This window comes from Gallus gallus, chromosome 5 (assembly GCF_016699485.2).
Source record: "Gallus gallus isolate bGalGal1 chromosome 5, bGalGal1.mat.broiler.GRCg7b, whole genome shotgun sequence".
Classification (NCBI taxonomy): domain Eukaryota; kingdom Metazoa; phylum Chordata; class Aves; order Galliformes; family Phasianidae; genus Gallus; species Gallus gallus.
The window spans coordinates 56,078,113-56,095,246 of NC_052536.1; the positions used below are offsets into that span (position 1 = coordinate 56,078,113).

Consider the following 17,134-nt stretch of genomic DNA (forward strand, 5'->3'; position numbering starts at 1 on the left):
GACTGAGAGTCTGTGTTCAGGGCAGCCTTAAGAACACCGTTATAGCGTTCAATCAGGCTCGCCCCCATTGGATTATATGGCAGGTGGAATCACCACTCAATGTTGTTTTCTTCAGCTCAGCGCTGTATCATCGCACCAGTAAAATGACCAGTAAAATGCCCCTTGGGCGCTCTCGATGACTTGAGGTGTGCAGTGGGCAGCTGCTTGGTGAGCACCTTGATGGTACGTGCCTGGTTCACTCTTGGCACTGGCTAGGCCTGCATTAGCCCTCTTGCTGTTTGGATGCAGGTCTCACCCCCTCAGACCGAGGGAGGGGCCCAATATAACCAACCTGCCATTGCAGGAGAGGATCGTGTCCTCTAGCCAGACGTGCTGCTGTTTCAGGCCACAGTCTCAGCCTCACCTTGGAGCAAGCATTACAGTCTCAGCATGCCTGGACAGTGTCAGACAGTTGTATGGGCAGCCCCCATGCTTTAGCAGCTGCCCACGTTGTCTTTTGTCCAGCTCCTGATGTAACCAGCAGGCGATGTTCTCAGATGGTGAATCCTCAAGCCATTGGACTCGAGCCAGTGTGTCAGCTCCATCATTTCCCAGTGACTGTAGAGTCTGGTGGCCAGAAACGTGATAGACAGGTATGGTCCTGTGTTTAGCCACATTCCTAACCATATATCTCTGCCCCAGATTGGTCGGGTGTGAATAGTCCATTCCTGAGTGGCTTTGAATGAAGCAGATGTGTGGAGCAAATATCATTTACTTATGGTTTGATTTGGTCCCAGAGTCCTGTCGATGGCTCAGCACTGGAACTGCACAGAGGAACTGTCACTCGTGAGCTGTCTGAGGGAGTTAGCATTCTGCAGGTAGCAGTCATAAATCCTTCCAGTGACACCAACGTTGTGATTCTGCAGCAGTGGATATTAACCTTTTCCTTCATGTTACAATCTAAAGAAGTTTCAGGCTTCTCCTCCCCACATAAGTCATGAAATGTTAGAAGTTAACTGTGAGCTCTGGAACCAGATTCACCCGTGTGGGGTGTGACATTGACCATATTCTCAGCACTGTTGTAGGCAGTGTGTGCAAGTGCCCTTCTCCTCAGCTGTGCTGCCTTGTGCTGTGATTGCCTTAAGGCTCCTTGCCTGATGTGTGCCAGCCGTGGCCACACCTGGGGATGTGGGTTCAGATGCTCTCACTGCTGTCAGGGGATCCCCACCTTTACACATTTCATTTGTTCGGCCAGTTGGTGTCACCATTCTTTTCCTTCCAGCAGATTTTTTCCTCCTGTAGTAGAAAAAAAAATGATAAATTCTTTGCCAAAACCTAAGGAGCCCAACTCTGTTCTGCAGCAGGAAGGTTTCTACTCTAGTAAAAATTTCCTATCTCAAAAAAGCTGGATGACTTTCATGTTCATGACGGTCACCTGAAGTCGGTTCCCGTGCAGGGAGATGGTGCCCAGGGATGCAATGCCAGTGCAGTACTGGTGATCAGTACAGGCAGATAGCAGAGTGTTTGGTGAGTGTTTCTGCTTTTTAGATACAAATGTCACAAAGCTGTACATTTCTGGTAGAAAATAACACATCGCTCTCCTTGAGTGTAATTAACTCTGATTGTACAACATCACAATTTCTTGCTTTCCTGGCAGAACTGAAATGGAGCATGACAGGGTGTGGGCATTTTTATAAACCTGAAATAAATCTATCTCGCTCTTCCCTCTGCCCCCCTCCTCCTCATATTCTAACAATAACAGCAATTAAAGAAGTCATTAAGCTATTGCATGAGGCGTTCAGGTCTAATGAAAATGATCTCCTCTCTATTTGTGAAGATGTGGTTCATCAGCCCACTGGTGATCAAACTGTGTCAATTGTAGTTTTCCGCTTGTCCTAATTTTGCCCTAAATTAATCTGTTTGGACTGTGGATCAAAGCTGACTTTTATCTGGCAAGTCCTTCGTATTGCGGAAGTGCAGTGGGAGGAGAGAGGCAGGAGGTCCAGAGGGGGAACCTTTCCCTCACCCTCCTCTGGTGCAGCTCCAGGCTGTTCCCTAGAGAGCAGAACTCAGCACTGTCCCTTTGCTCCCTGTGAGGAGCTGCAGGCTGCCATGAGAAGATGAAGGCTGCCGTAAGAGTTGGGTAGAGAGGAACCTGATGGGCTTCAATTAGAGCAAGTGTAGAGTCTTGTAGAGTCTTCACCTGGGGAGAAACAACTGCATGCATCAGTACAGGTTAGGGGCTGACCTGCTGAAGCTGAGCTCTGTGGAGGAGGGCCTGTGGGTCCTGGTGGATGACAGGTTGTCCATGAGCCAGCAGTGTGCCTTGGTGGCCAAGAATTCCAGTGGGACCCTGGGGTGCTTTAAAAAGAGTGTGGCCAGCAGGTCTAGGGGGGTGATCTTCCCTCTCTACTCTGCCCTACTGAGGCCACATTTAGAACACTGTGTCCAGTTCTGAGCTCATCAGTTCAAAAAAGACAAGGATCTCCTAGAGAGAGTCCAGCAGAGGGCCACAAAGATGATTAAGGTTCTGGAGCATCTCCCATAAGAGGAAAGGCAGAGAAACCTGGGTCTATTCAGCCTGAGGAAAAGAAGACTGCGGTGGGAAACTTATTAATGTTTATGAATATCAAAAGGGAGGTGGGAGGCAAATGGATGATGCCAGGCTTTTCTTGGTGGTGCATAGCAATAGGACAAGGAGTAATGGCCTAAAACTTGAGCATAGGAACTTCCATACCACCATGCAGAAGAACTTCTTCACAGTGAGGGTGACGGAGCACTGGAGCAGGCTGCCCAGAGAGGCTGTGGAGTCTCTGTCTATGGAGATATTTCAGACCTGTCTGGACACCTACCTATGTGACCTAGTGTAGGGTACCTGCTTTAGCAAAGGGATTCGACTCGATGATCTCCTGGAGACCCTTCCAACCTCTGCAATTCTGTGATTCTGTGACAAGGAGCTGCAGGCCGCCATGAGGAGCTGCGGCCGCCATGAGGAGCTGTGGCCGCCATGATGCCTCCCCTCAGCCTCCTCTGCTCTGGGCCCAACAAACCCAGGTCCCTCAGCCACGCCTCACATTCCTTCCCCTCAAACCCTTCCCCATCTTCATAGTCTTCCATTGGACACTATAATGGTTACACTAGCTTACTGTCCAGGAAGCTCTGGGGGAATTTTTTCCCTCTCTTTCTGTCTCTTTTTAAACAAAATCCAAGCTCATTGCAGCTCCATCTGTTGGTAGATCAATCAAAAATGAAAAAAAAAGGAGCAGAATTTGAGTATTAGACTAACTTTGGAAATTTACTGAATCGTTCTCTGGCTTCTCTTTAAAAACCAGAAAAAAGTATAACAAGTGTTTGTGAAAATCTAGTCCTTTAGATGCCTCAGGACCAAAGGTTTCTATTTTAGCAAGAGGTGAGTGATCGTGTCTCATAGTTGCTTTATTCTTTAGAAGTGTCTTTCACAGTGAGGAGAAGGCCTTCTTTATCACAAATACATACAACTTTCCTGCTGGTGTTCATTCAGGTATTCAGAATCGTCCCTTCTGGCAAAATCAAGGCATGAGCTCTCGTGTGATTGATGCAGGTGCTGGCAGACCAAAATCTGTCTGTTTGCCTACTGAGAGGAAAGCTTCTCTTGTAAGATCTCTTTCCTCGGGGTTTATGAGCTAAACTGGGGAAACAGCTTCCTTCTTTCACAACTATGAAGGATGTCAGAACCTTGCAACTTTATGGTACGTGCTTTCCTCTGAAATGATTGCTTTGAAAGCTCTGAAATCTCAATTTCACCTTCTTGTGTCTTCACTCAGCTTTCTTGCACAACATTCCTTTAAAACAGAGGAGAAAAACAGTAGAAACAGAGATGAGGAAATAGAAACATGCTGTTTTGTTCCCTCACCAGCCCCAAAACACAAGATGCAGGCAGGAAAGCTTTGCACAGGCAATGCTGGCTGCTGCCAGATTTGGTCTATATTTATCCTATTTCACAGCAGGATTTAACATCATGGTGAATGTTACTGATCCTCCTAAGGCTATCTTCATGGCTGCCAGGTATTTGTTATGTTATAAGTTACCGTTTACTTTGCTAAATGTTGCTGCTGTGTTAGAGCTTTCATAGAGAGGAAGCTGCCAGCAATGTCTTCTTACCACAATGCTCCCATGGGAGCTGGTGGCTGGAAGGTGAGGTGACAAACCTTGATGCAGCTATGAGATATCCAAATCATGGACCCCATTTCTCATTCTGGCAGGACTTTATGTGAGCGTGGGAGGTGTTTTGGGTTGCTCTACCCGTCTGCAGTTCTTTAAGGCAGAATTGTAGAATCATTTAAGGTTGGAAACCACTAGGAATTCTTACTCCAAATGCCAACCCATCACCACCAGGAGCAGTAACCTAATGCATAAAAGCAAATGTCTTTTGGGCGATTCCTTAACCTTCTGCATTAATGCTCTCTGAAATGAATGCATGAACACTTTCCTTACTCTTGTTGGTTGACTGTCTTTCTTTGTATGTTTACATCCTCCAGTGTCACAGAACTTGGAGCTGACTCATCACTGTGATGACAGTGAACATGTTTTGGAATGAAATAATGATGATGGGACAAGCTCCTTCTTACTTGTTTATCCACTCTGGCTGCCAGAGCTAAGCCTCATTTGAACTCATCTGAACCATTCTGGGCTGTGCACCACTCCTGAGGACACGGAGCCATTTCTTTACAAAACATGAAGGGATTGCTTTGAATTTCCACGAGCTCTCTTGTCAGCTCTTCCTCCTTTTTTTTTTCTCAGCAAAACGAACCAGCCTTCACTGCAGTGTTTTCCCCTGATGCTGTCACACCTAAGCTGCATAAATGATAGTTTTTCTTCCAAGGTTTTCTGTCTGAGCGACATGTGGTATGATAAGGATATCCTTTCCTCCCTAAGTTCTCATCTCTGCGTACACTCTCTCCCCAAATCATTTGGGATTTCTGGAGGAAATCGTCAGAACATCACAACTATATTTATTCCTTGACACTGAGAAACATCTTTAAAAACAGCAGAAAATAGGAGATGTGTCTGTACTTAAGTTGTGAAGAGAGAAGGGCAAGAGTGAGCAATGCAGAACCTCTTCATGCTAGCAGCAACAACTGTGCTTTTCTGGACAGAAAGTCTTTCCTGGCCATTTATTCTGGAGCATTTTACAGTTTGGAGGGCCAGCAGAGAGGAAGGCATTTCTTATGTCTGGAAATTGGTAAGGCAGTGGTGGTGTTTTACAGAGTCCACGCTTTCAACTCTGCCTTGTGATCCTGTGATGTTCTTGTTTGCATTTTAGCAAAATCAAATCTCTACATCTTGAGATGGGCACAGTATGACAATATAGACTCCTAAATGTTTTAGCACTTTGAATTCTCAGCCCTGTTTAAAAAAAAAAAAACTGTGATAATGTCATTAAAGATAATTCCTTTATGAACATTAAAGCCACTGATGAATGCAGTCCCACTCTCCACAGCCTTGCAGTACATCACCCTTCAGCTGGTAGCCCTGTCCGTCCCTACAGCAGTGAGAAAAGTAGATACATCAGGAGCAAATTAGTTTGGCAGGGCAGGGAAGGCAGGATGGAGCTTCCATGCATTGGAGGTGGAGGCAGGCACAGGCTGCAAAGGAGGCATTTAGAAATATTGCCTGGGTGTGTAGGGATATGTCAGGAAAGCCCGATGGCACTTGGATTTGAGACTTGCAAAGAACATCATGGGCAACAAGTAGAGCTTCTACTACTGGATTAGCAATAGTCCAAATAAGGAACATGTGAGCCATTTGCTGAGTGGGGTGAGTGATGCAGCAACAGCAGGCAATGAGACTGAAGAACTTGATGCTTTCTTTGCTTCTGTCAGCAGGGTCTCTTGAGCCTCTCTGCCTAGGGAAGGTGTTCAAGGAGAAAAACAACCAGCAGTGGATAAGTATCTATTGAGGGACTGCTTCTATGACAATTTGGTCCACACAAGTCCATGGAATGAGACAGGATGCACCTGAAAGAGCTGAGAGAATTGGATGATGCCCTTGTAAGGCTGCTTTTAATTTTCTGTATTAATACAAATCAATAATAATCCAGTCCATGTGTAATTCAGCTCTGTTCACGTGAGCTACGCCCTTACTTTCCATAATGCAGATGAGAACACTGCAGCTCTGCTGTTTGTTTGATGCAACTGCCCTGCTCAGAAGCCCACCTCAGGACAGCACCATCTCCCCATAACTACTCTCTTCACATGAACTTTTCAAGGTCACTGACTGCCTGAGCAACTCTTTTATGCAATTTCCTACCATTAAGTACAGTAGAAGCAAGTCAGCCTTGGTACTTTATTTATAGATCCTGGAGTTCTTGCATTCTATTAACCAGGGCAGAAATGGGATGAATTTTTTATCCATTATGGACCTTGTGCTGCATAAAATATTGTGCATTTTTGCAGGAGGCTCTACTGTTTTAACCTTTGACACGTAATTAATGATTCAGCTACTGGTGTTCTACAGATGTCTTGTATAAGGCTTGTGTGGTGTATGTGTATTTATCCACTTCGTATTCATTCAATATATTAAATTGACTTTGTTTGTAATGAGAAGTCCAAGCATTCAGCTTCCCTGTATTAACCATGAACTGAGAAACAAGAACACATGCTGATGTGCCAAATGTTATGAGGCAACGAGGCCAATACTTCCTGCATTTCATGCTCTTCTCTTTCTATTTGCATTTTGGCCACCACTTTAGGTTGCAAGACTGAAAGCTCTTCCCTGGGCTTCCATCACTGCTGACTCCTTGGGAGCATCTGCTGGTGATCACAGAAGGGAATGAACTTAACTTTGGCTGGCTCTGTTATTGCACACATGGACAGCAGCCTTAGTGAGCAGTGTTTAGCTGACTGCTCAGTAGGGTTTTAATTGAATCACAGAATCACAGAATGGCTTGGGTTGGAAGGGACCTCAAGGATCATGAAGCTCCAACCCCCCCCTGCCACAGACAGGGCCATCATCCTCCATATCTAGTGCCAGCCCAGGCTGCCCAGGGCCCCATCCAACCTGGCCTTGAACACCTCCAGGGATGGACGGGGCATCCACAGCCTCTCTGGGCAGCCTTAATCATTTTCATAAGGTTTCTTTCTACCTCCTGTTCTGCCCTGTGCCATAGAGCTCTTGAACTGGTATTGAGGGTGAGACCAAAGGCAGCATTTGTGGTGCTAAAGAGCACCATCAGCAGGACTAGAGAGCCAGCACAGGGGCCACAGGGGATCTGGTGATACTCAGAGGGACCCAAATCCAGATGTGCTCTGATCAGCTCTCATTTACTCTTGAGCCATTTCCACTGGAGACCAGAAGAGAAGGAGGTGTCCCTCATGTTTTTCCAGCAGACATAATTTCCCTTTGGGGTATCAGCAGGTGGGACAGCCACTCTCCATCTGTCTGGATCTCTGCATCCCCTCTGAATGTGATTCCAGCAGTGCTGGGGGAGCACGAGGGCTCAGCATGGCAAAGTCTGCTGGGGAACAGGGGCTGTGGCTCTCAAGGAGCTTGTAGGACTCTTGGAGAAAGGCTTTTTGAAGACACTCCAGTAACAAGATGTGCATGAAGGCTTGGATCTCCGCAGATCTGAAAGCCATTAATCATGTGAAATTAAGGCAGTTAATCAAGTCTCGGAAACTGACAAAAGATTGTTCCTGAGGCTTTTTACCTTGAATATCTTTGGAAAATGATAGTTTCAGCTTTCCACCTGATTCTCTCTGCCAGCTAATTCATTTTAGTCAGAAGCAACCCAAGGTCAGCCCCATGTGGCTGTGTCAGCTCAAGATGTTGCTTCACTTCTGTCAGGCTCCAGCTCTGCTCGGTGCTCACGGTGTCATGGAGGTGCCTCTGGGTTCTGCAAAGAGCTGACTCTGCAGACCTCAGTGTGGGGTTGTTTGAAACTCGAAGCATTTCTGTCATCAAATGGGATGCTATGTGCAGTAACGGGGAGCGTTACTACAGAGCAGGAGCGTGCTCAAGGCACAGGCTGTGGTCATGCTATCTGCATTCTGGGTCACATAGAAACCCTAATTCAGCTAATCTTTTCTCATTACCTAATTTATGCAATTACTCTCAAATTGAATTGCTCCAGATGCTGATTTTTGCCCTGTTGCTTGTCTGCTGATTCCTTTGCTGTCAAATGCAGCAGTGGTAACCATCAGAGGTCAGAGCCCTTCTCAGGGCTGCCACTTTTTGCTCTGCCCATGGCCCCACAGCTGGGTATCCTGAAAGCAGTTTGCACTGTTCCATGCTGCCAAGGTCCCCCACACAGCAGCAGGGAGGATACCCAAAACCCTGGTGCTGCTGGGTCGGGCTTCTCCTGGTGGTGGCTGTGCTGCGCTCACCATGGCAGCAGTGCCCTTTGCTCTGCCCACTGTGTGTCACAGTGTCCCTGCCATGGGAACAACAGCACAAACTGCAGCACTCACACCTTGCAGTCCTCCTGCCAGAGCTCACCTGTGCCCAGGCAGGAGGAGCATGGCTGCTTAAATACAAATGATCGTGTCTATATGTCAGAGTTTATTCCAATTTGATGGTGAAGTGAAAAGCAGCCCAGGGCTTAGCAGCATGTGATGTAGAGCTAACTCCTGCACTGAACCTGAGTTATGCTGGGAAGTTGTTTTTGTGTTATGCAGGAGATGGGTGTTTTGGATGTAGGTTGGCCTGCGGTCTCGGAGGGATTCAGAATCACAGTGCTGGAGCCTTGATGTCCGTTCATATCAGTGGGAAGCTTCCAGCCAGCTTTGAGGGGCTTTGAAGTGATTTATTCTGGAGGATAAATAGCATACCTGAACATAAAAGCTGAATTGGCATCAGGATGCTGCAGGCCCCTTCCTGCCAGCCCTGCAGATCCAAAGCTCCCACCACACGAGCGGGTGTGCTGAGGTAGGCAAGTAGGATGCTCAGCCTAGGGGATGCATCTGCACCAAGCCCCACAGCTCATCCCACTGGCTTTGCAAAGAGGATGCACATGGAGGAAAGAGCAACTATTTTCTGTCCCCTCTAAAGACTGCATTTCTGCCGTGTTGCTGTTGGCACTGGTCCTGTTTATGGTCCCCATCTAGTTCTATCGATGGCAATTGAAATAGCCCGGTTTCGTGTGCAACTTCCTTGAGAAGGCAGATTAAGCGTTAGGGGATCCCATAAGCGATCTCCTGTAATTACCGATAGTAGCACCAGGTGGCGAGAGCAGCCTTCATTTCGTGTTCTGCTCAGTGCTGAGCGTCAGCTGGCAGGAATGATGCCGGCAACAGCAATAATGCAGCCTTCAAGAGGAGGGGAAATAGTTGCTTCTTCCACGTGCATTATCACCACAAAAGATGTGCCAGGGCTTTTGCCAGGCAATATATGATGACGCTGTCCTGCAGAGATGGCCCCCTCAGTCATGACCACATTGGTGTGGAAACACTGCTGTGTTCATCCCATGAAAGACCAGGCTGTAAAGTCAACACAACCAGAACTTGGAGGACGTGCCTATGGGTGACCTTGTGTTTCTAGAAAAAAATGGCTAACAGAAACAGTTGGCCAAGGCTAGAGATGCTGTCGTGCAGGATTTGGGTTGCACTAGCATGCTGTGATGCTTTATGCATCCCTCTCATTGGGATTTCATGGCATCGTTTTCCACATGAGGCAGCACGGTGTACACAGACTGGCTCGAGGATTGCTGTACTGGAGGGTGACATTAGTGCGTATTTGAATAGCTGTGCCAGCGTACAAGAATGGCATTTGTGATTGAAAATAGTTTGTTTCAATAGTCTTTCATTGAAAGAAAAAACGGTCAGGACAGAGACTTTGAGTCTGTCCTGGTTTCCATGTTTGCATCACCAAGACCAGTCCTTGTCCACAGGTACCCGCAGTGTGGCAGCAGCCCTGGGCAGAGCCAAGTGAATTGCAGATGCTTCTCTGGCTCTTATGCTGAGCATCCGGCCTGGATTTCTGTTGTTAAACACAAGTGTATCTCCTGTAAAGTGACTTAAAATTAGTGCTATCCTTAGTGAAAGCTAAGTTTTCAATGCAGATAATGCAGTTGGTGCTCTGAGTATTTCTAAGTCCGCTCGCTGTGACCCAGGGATAGAAGCAATGTAAGCACCTTTCCCTTTGCATTCCCAACTGCAGCTGAACACCACAAACTGGGCTGTGCTTTGGGTCTGGACCTGCAGGCTTTGCCACAGAGCAGCTGTTTCTCTCCACAGGGCTGCCTTTGTCTCATGGCACCTCTGCATGTTCCAGACCAGTCTCTCACAAAGAGCTTGTGGATATCTGCTCTGCGCATCAATTATCTGCTCTGCTGCCTTTTGGGTACTGTCTCTGCTTCCTGACTGAGGGCAGAGACATGAAATATGTTCAGGGTCACCCTCCCTACATTAGTGCTTCCTGTAGAGCCCTAATTTCAGACAGCACCCTACAACCCCAAGCCCTGGCACTGTGGGGTGGTTGCTGGGGTTGCTAAGACTATGCCACGTATGTGTGGTCTGTGCCCATCTGCAAATCCAGAGCTGTTCATCATCCATAATGCTTACCCATGGGCATGCATTCTGCTGCCTGCAGCCCAGAGCAGCTTCCTGGAGGGGAAGGCTTTATGTGTTGGGGGCTGTAGGACAGTCCTGCTCTGCCAAGGGCTGTGCTGAACCTCTGGAGCTCTGGAGATCGAGAACACGTTGCTTTATAACACAATATTTTAATTCTGTATGTGGGCCTCTTTGAAGGAAGGAATTGCAGCAGAAGGGAGATACTGACTGTGCTGCTTCTCAGCTGCCTGCAAATTGTATGTGACTGCCTTCCTTCTGCTGCTCTCAGCCTTGCTAACGGAGCAGCACGGCACAAGATGTAATGGATTAGGAATCTTGTTGGAAGGATTTTAAGCCCTTGTTGTACATCAGTCTGCAGTGTCCTCTCTCCATTCTGGAGAGAGTAATGTAACACAGCTACGCCACGATTACTCTGCTGATTAAGGGGCATCATTACATGTCGCTTTTGGAGCTTTCAGCTTTGAAGCTGAAGACAAATAATGAAGGTGCAGAGCAGACTGCACCTTCTCTCTCCTGCTCTCCAGGTAAAATGCCTTATCTGATTTATTACACACACCCCAAAAACAGGACATAGATTATCAAACATTGCCAAATCTTTCTGCTCTCATAGGCAGTGCTGTTTGTGAAATAGTCTACTTGCACGTCTTTCCAATGCTGCTGAACATCCTACTAGCAATATATCTGGAAACGAGAGTTCTTCAAGAGCTGTGCTACTGAAATATACAGGAGTTTCTTTCCTTACTCAGAACACTTTTGAAATGGAAAACACGGTTCTGAGTTGTCATCTGCAGCTGTATCGTATTCTATGGTTACAATTTGAAAAAGGGTTATTTAAAACATTGGTACTCCTTATCCCCCTTCATATACAGAGAGATCTGACTGTTCTGCAGGTGGGCTCAGGGTGTCACTCATCAGCATCAGCAAGGGTGTCACGGATCAGCAAGTAGAGAGGTGAGATAACTGATAACAGGCTTGGTGCACCTGTTGCCAGACAGCAGTCTGCCATGCGTATTAGAATCCTAGAATGGCCTGGGTTGAAAAGGACCACAATGCTCATCCAGTTCCAACCCCCTGCTATGTGCAGGGTCGCCAAGCAGCAGCCCAGGCTGCCCAGAGCCACATCCAGCCTGGCCTTGAATGCCTGCAGGGATGGGGCATCCACAGCCTCCTTGGGCAACCTGTTCAGTGCGTCACCACCCTCTGGGTGAAAAACTTCCTCCTCATATCCAACCTAAACCTCCCCTGTCTCAGTTTAAAACCATTCCCCCTTGTCCTGAAGGGTTATTATTCTTATTTTTTTAACTGTATGGCATTTTCTCAGTGCTGCCAATGCAAGACGTTGCAGACCTTAGATCCTCTCTACTACTGACCTTCACCATATGGCACAGTGTTGTGGCACATGATGAACCATCCTGTACCACTGGCTAATGATGGAGCATCAGCTTCTTCCCAGTGATCATTGCAACTGCTAAGAGAAGCCCCAGGATTACTGTGGTTATGGTGAATGTTTCCTTGAATATAATTTCCCAAATGCTTTTAGCTTTACTGTGACAGTTTTTCTCTAATTGCAGAAATAACAAAATGCCTTGAGCATATTTATTTACTTGAGTTTTATTTCAGTTACTCATTATAAAAGTGTTAATAACGGCCTGAAGGGAAGGAATAGAATTGCATTTGAGCAATAGAGAGCCAAAGACAAGTTGGTTTAAAATTTTGCATAATGGACCATTATGCCCTTTGTAGAGTTGTTCTTTTCTGCTGTTTTCATTTCCCTTTCTGCCACTTGATGCTTCAGAAAGCAGAAAGGGAAAAAAAGGCAACTGAGTTATGTGATACCGTGTGTCTACAACTGAGTAACTGTTGGGAAAAGTCAGTCCTTCAGGTAATCATAGAAGCATAGAATGGCTTGGGTTTGAAGGGACCTGAAGGGTCATGAAGCTCCAACCCCCCCCCCCACCACAGGCAGGGCCACCAACCTCCACATGTAATACCAGCCCAGGCTGCCCAGGGCCCCATCCAACCTGGCCTTGAACACCTCCAGGGATGGACGGGGCATCCACAGCCTCTCTGGGCAGCTGTTCCAGCACCTCACCACTCTCAGAGTAAAGAACTTCCCCCTGACATCCAACCCAAATCTTCCCTTCTTCAGCTTAAAACCATTTCCCCTTGTCCTGCTGTTCTCCACCCTGTCAAAGAGTTGACTCCCCTCCCATTTGTAGGCTCCCTTTACGTACTGAAAGGCTGCAATGAGGTCACCCCGCAGCCTTCTCTTCTCCAGGCTGAACAAGCCCAGCTCCCTCAGCCTGTCTTCATAGGGGAGGTGCTGCAGCCCTCTGATCATCTTTGTGTCCCTCCTCTGGACCCTCTCCAACAGCTCCCACTGCTCCGTGCTCAGCAAGGAGCAGTAGCTCATATCTTACAGATCTGGAGGCTAGTTGAGCTGCTGTCCCTGCTTTTCTGTTCCTCTCTCCTAGCAGAGGCTTTGGCATCATCAGTGAGGCAAAGACAGAGCGGTCACTGTTGGTGGTGTGGCAGCATTTCCCAGGAGGGGTGCCTTGTGAGTCAGCGCTTCCCATCGTGTTGGTGAGCTGATGGTTTTTGACAAGCTGGCTCTGACATGAGGTTGTGCGACCCATCCATGGTGTTCTTCTCCTTGGGCTGAAATGCAAAGGCTGGAGAGGCGCTTCCTGGAGAGCTTGTGTGGGGACTTCTGGAAATGGTATGCAGGCATCTCAGGGTATGTGCTGCACACCTGGGCACCAGTCGGATCCCAACTTGCTTAGCAGAAGGCCGATGTTCTCCTTCTCAGGTTCTGTCTTTCCCTCTTTTGGCAGAACGGTGCTGCGTTTCCATTTAAACACAGGTGTCAGGTTTGGGTTGTGAATTATGATTATTAAACTCTTGTTTTATCTTCCTGAAAGACTTCTGAAATTATTTATACCATTACAATTTGTCAGAGGGGAAACTTCAAAGGGATTAAAATAAACATGTAATTTATTTGTAGTACTACAGATAGCCTGGGACTTTAATTCCCCTGCAGATTAGAGGGTGAAGAAAGCCCATTTATCAGGTCAAATAGGAAATGTAATGCCATACTGGATTAAATATCTTTGGTGCACAGCCTTCAGATGACACTGTTTTAAGGTATGTATTTTGGTCTCTATTAAAACACCATTTCGCTTTCTTCCTGACATATACTCATTACCTTTTAACTTGTAATCTCAAATTCATGTCTGAATCATAGAACCACAGCACGGTTGGGTTGGAAGGGACCTCACAGCTCTCTGGGTGCCCCCCAGCTCAGGCTGCCCAGGGCCCATCCATGGTCTCGGGCACCTCCAGGGATGGGGCACCCACAGCTCTGGGCACTGGCAAGACCTCACCACCTCTGAGGGAGGAATTTCTTCCTTTCTGCTTGGACAGTGTGCAGATTAATTCCTTAGTCCTGGAAATGCTTCTTGTGTCAGTCTGCAGCTTCTGCTTTGAGCAATGAAGTGCCCTGCAGAAGAGCACAGAATGCAGCAGCGTTTCTATCATCCTTTCATTTTCCATCAGCCTTCATGGAGAGGCCATGCTGTGTGGCTCTCACAAGTCTGAGGGTGGATTTCTTGCTGCTCTGTCAGAGCCCACAAACAGTACTGAGCAACGCAATCCCAACAAGGTCCTCTGGCATACTGTTGGTAATGCCGATGTCGGATTGCACACACAGGCAGTGAATGCAGGCATGCACACTCATAAGCTGCAGGAGAGCTTTCTTCTTTGTTAATGAACTCACCCTTACTGCTGAGAAGGGTTGGAAGGTGCTCTGCTTGATCCCATCAGTGCTGCTCTGTGCACATTCACAAAGACCCACTGGAGATGGAGAAGGGATCTTCCTTTACTCAGACCCTCTGTATCCTCTCCACATCTTCATCCTTTTGCCATCAATTTTTTTACAAAGCAATCAAGAACAACAGCAAGAAAACCTTTTGCGTCCTTAAAAAATGGTCTTGAAGTTGTTCTGGACGTGGCTCAGCCCTGGGAGAGTTCTGCAAACCTTTTAGGATCTGACACTGTTGCTGTTAATCGAAGAGACTCAGTGGCATTCTCTCGCTCTTACAGGGTCAGACTGGGATAACGTTCCCTCACCACTGATAAATCACCATTCATTAGGATGGCTAATGCTCTTCAAACATAATTGCTTGGTTACATGTGGAAGCAGATTTTCTCGAAGCAGGGGAAAAGACAGCAGTGTGGAATAAAGATTAAGTGCCTGCCAATTTTTTTGTCTTCAAAATGGTCATTTTTTTCTTTTTTTAAACTTTAGCCCAAGTAAAAGTTGGGCTGAATGACAATTCTCTCATTTAATTATTCATGTTTTCCTGCAAGCAGCAATCAGGGGTCTCAGAAATGAAACGTAGCTTATATCTCAATTGATTTTTTTCTTTGTTTTTTTGGGGGGGTGGGGTGAAGAGGGGCATCATGCTTATCTGTGTGTCAACTGTGCCCTGAGCATGGGGCACCTCCTCTGCATGGCACAGCTGGGCTGCAGGTGCTCCTCTTTTGACCTGGGCAGGAGGTGCCTGTGTCCTGTGTGGGAAGCTGGGGAGGGCATCTGTGTGCCCTGGAGTTGGGGAACTGTGCAGTAAACCTCCCCTTGGTTTGCCCTGCTATGCCTGTCGGCTGCCTGGCACCCAGCTTGGTAGGAGCACTCAGCCAAGCACCGCTGTGGGAGACGCTCTTGGGAGAGCTCATTGCCCTTCTGAACGCCTCTCCATTGGGATGCCCAGCTTGTCACGACCATCGCTGCCCTGCTTGTGTCTGTCATTGGAGACTGGCAGGACAACCAGCCCATGGCAGGGGACAGGCCATAGAATCATTGAATATCCCAAGTTGGAAAGGACTCACAAGGATCATTAAGTCCATCTCCTGAAACAGGACCACCCAAAAAGCAGGCCATATGACTCAGAGTGTTGTCCAGATGCTTCTTGATCTCCATCCATGCCCACTGCCCTAGGGAACTGCTCCATGCCTGCTTCTTTCTGGAGCAGACCCTTCCCTTAACCCCCCCCAGCCTTCTCCTGACTCAGCTCCATGCCATTCCCTCAGGAACATACTGTGTGCTTCAGTATTCTCAAGCTTCCTGCTTTCTGTTTGCATCATTTTGTTGGAAGGAATAGAGGGAACACGGCTGAGACTGTAAGTTCATTACAAAATAATTAAGGTCTCTATCAGGGTAAATGTTCACTTCAAGAGTAAAGTTTTGATGGCCCGCTTGTTATCTTGTATAACCTAGAGCATAAAAAACCACAATTCCCCCTTACATCCAGCTTTTCCTGCTCCCCTGCTGGAGTACTTAACTGCTTTTTCAGCAAGAACTTATCCTGCCGAGGAAGTGCTGCCCAGATTGCAAAGCTAACAAAATGGAGCAGAACAATAATTTCTGCCAGCCTCTTATTTTTAATGCTCTTAGCTCCTATTTGTAATTACAGCGGTGCACAGTTTTCAGGCGCATATGGGAATTTTCATTTGATAGTATTCAATTATAACGGTTGTGTTGCGTCTCATATAATAAAATGTTTTCCATATGTTAGATATAATAGAAGTGTAATATCCCCCAGTGCTTTCTGCAATGATCTTCGTATTAATACAACATTAAGATGGCGTGAAATTTGTGTGTTTGGTCTCCAAAGGCACAAAGGCAAACATTTGGTTTTATATCCCCGAGAACTGCCACTGATTTCAGTGGGACCGTGGCTAAACGTGTGCGTGTTTGTAGAATGAGTCTTCTTGATTAAGCAATTCCCTCCAGCGCAGTGTTAGCAAGGGAAGCTGCTTGCAGTGTGCAGTGCCTCTGCCCTGCTCTGTGGATGATGGCATTCACACGTTGGCTGGAGCGCTCTGCATATGTCGGTGGCAAAGTGCTCGTATTTGCAAGATAAACATCATTAATGAGTTGTGAAATTCCTTTACTCCCAGTGCTTTCTAATGCCTTGTACTGTACACAACTTCCTGTGCTCGGTTCTAACCCCATAGCAAGGTTAGGTACCTCATACCTAACTCTCTCATTTAGGAACCTAGCACTTGTTTTTCAGATACACTTTTGGGCATGAACGCTGATTTTTCACAAGTGGTAGCCAAGGAAAAGTGAGCCTGTGCTCATACGTGTTGGGCCATGGGGGAGGGTGATGAGCAAGGCAGTGGGAAGCCCTTCAGAATGAAAGCGGAGTTGTTGGTGTGGATGTTTAACATTGGAGAATGGCCACATGAGCACCAAACAGAACGCAGGAATTACGGAGATCCTCTATCTGGTCCATCTACCAATGTGCCTCTGGTCCCTGCACTGCTGCCAGGTTACTTCCTCCTCCTCCCATCCAACAACTTCTGTTGGTTTTTAATTCGCCAGCTGTAACGCACGTCTCATTACCCCCTTTAAAAGTTTCTAAATAGTCGTTTTAAGATGTTAAATTGGCAAAGGAGCGCTCATCTCTTCTTGGATTTTGATTTTTAATGTTCCCCATTGTGGATCAATCTGGAACGCTGCATATGGCGATCCCCACGTTGGGTAATCACGGTTATTATTGCAAGTGTCCCCCAGAGAATCTTAACAACTGAAGTGGGCAATTATC

General features: G+C 47.0%; 1 long non-coding RNA gene across 1 annotated transcript; it reads left to right on the forward strand.

Annotated features, from left to right (window-relative positions):
• The first annotated feature begins 3,883 nt into the window (after window positions 1-3,883).
• Window positions 3,884-6,563, forward strand: LOC107053603. The gene is made up of 2 exons (XR_001466995.4): window positions 3,884-4,023; window positions 4,497-6,563. It is a non-coding gene; the product is annotated as an uncharacterized LOC107053603 (long non-coding RNA).
• The last annotated feature ends 10,571 nt before the right edge of the window (window positions 6,564-17,134 follow it).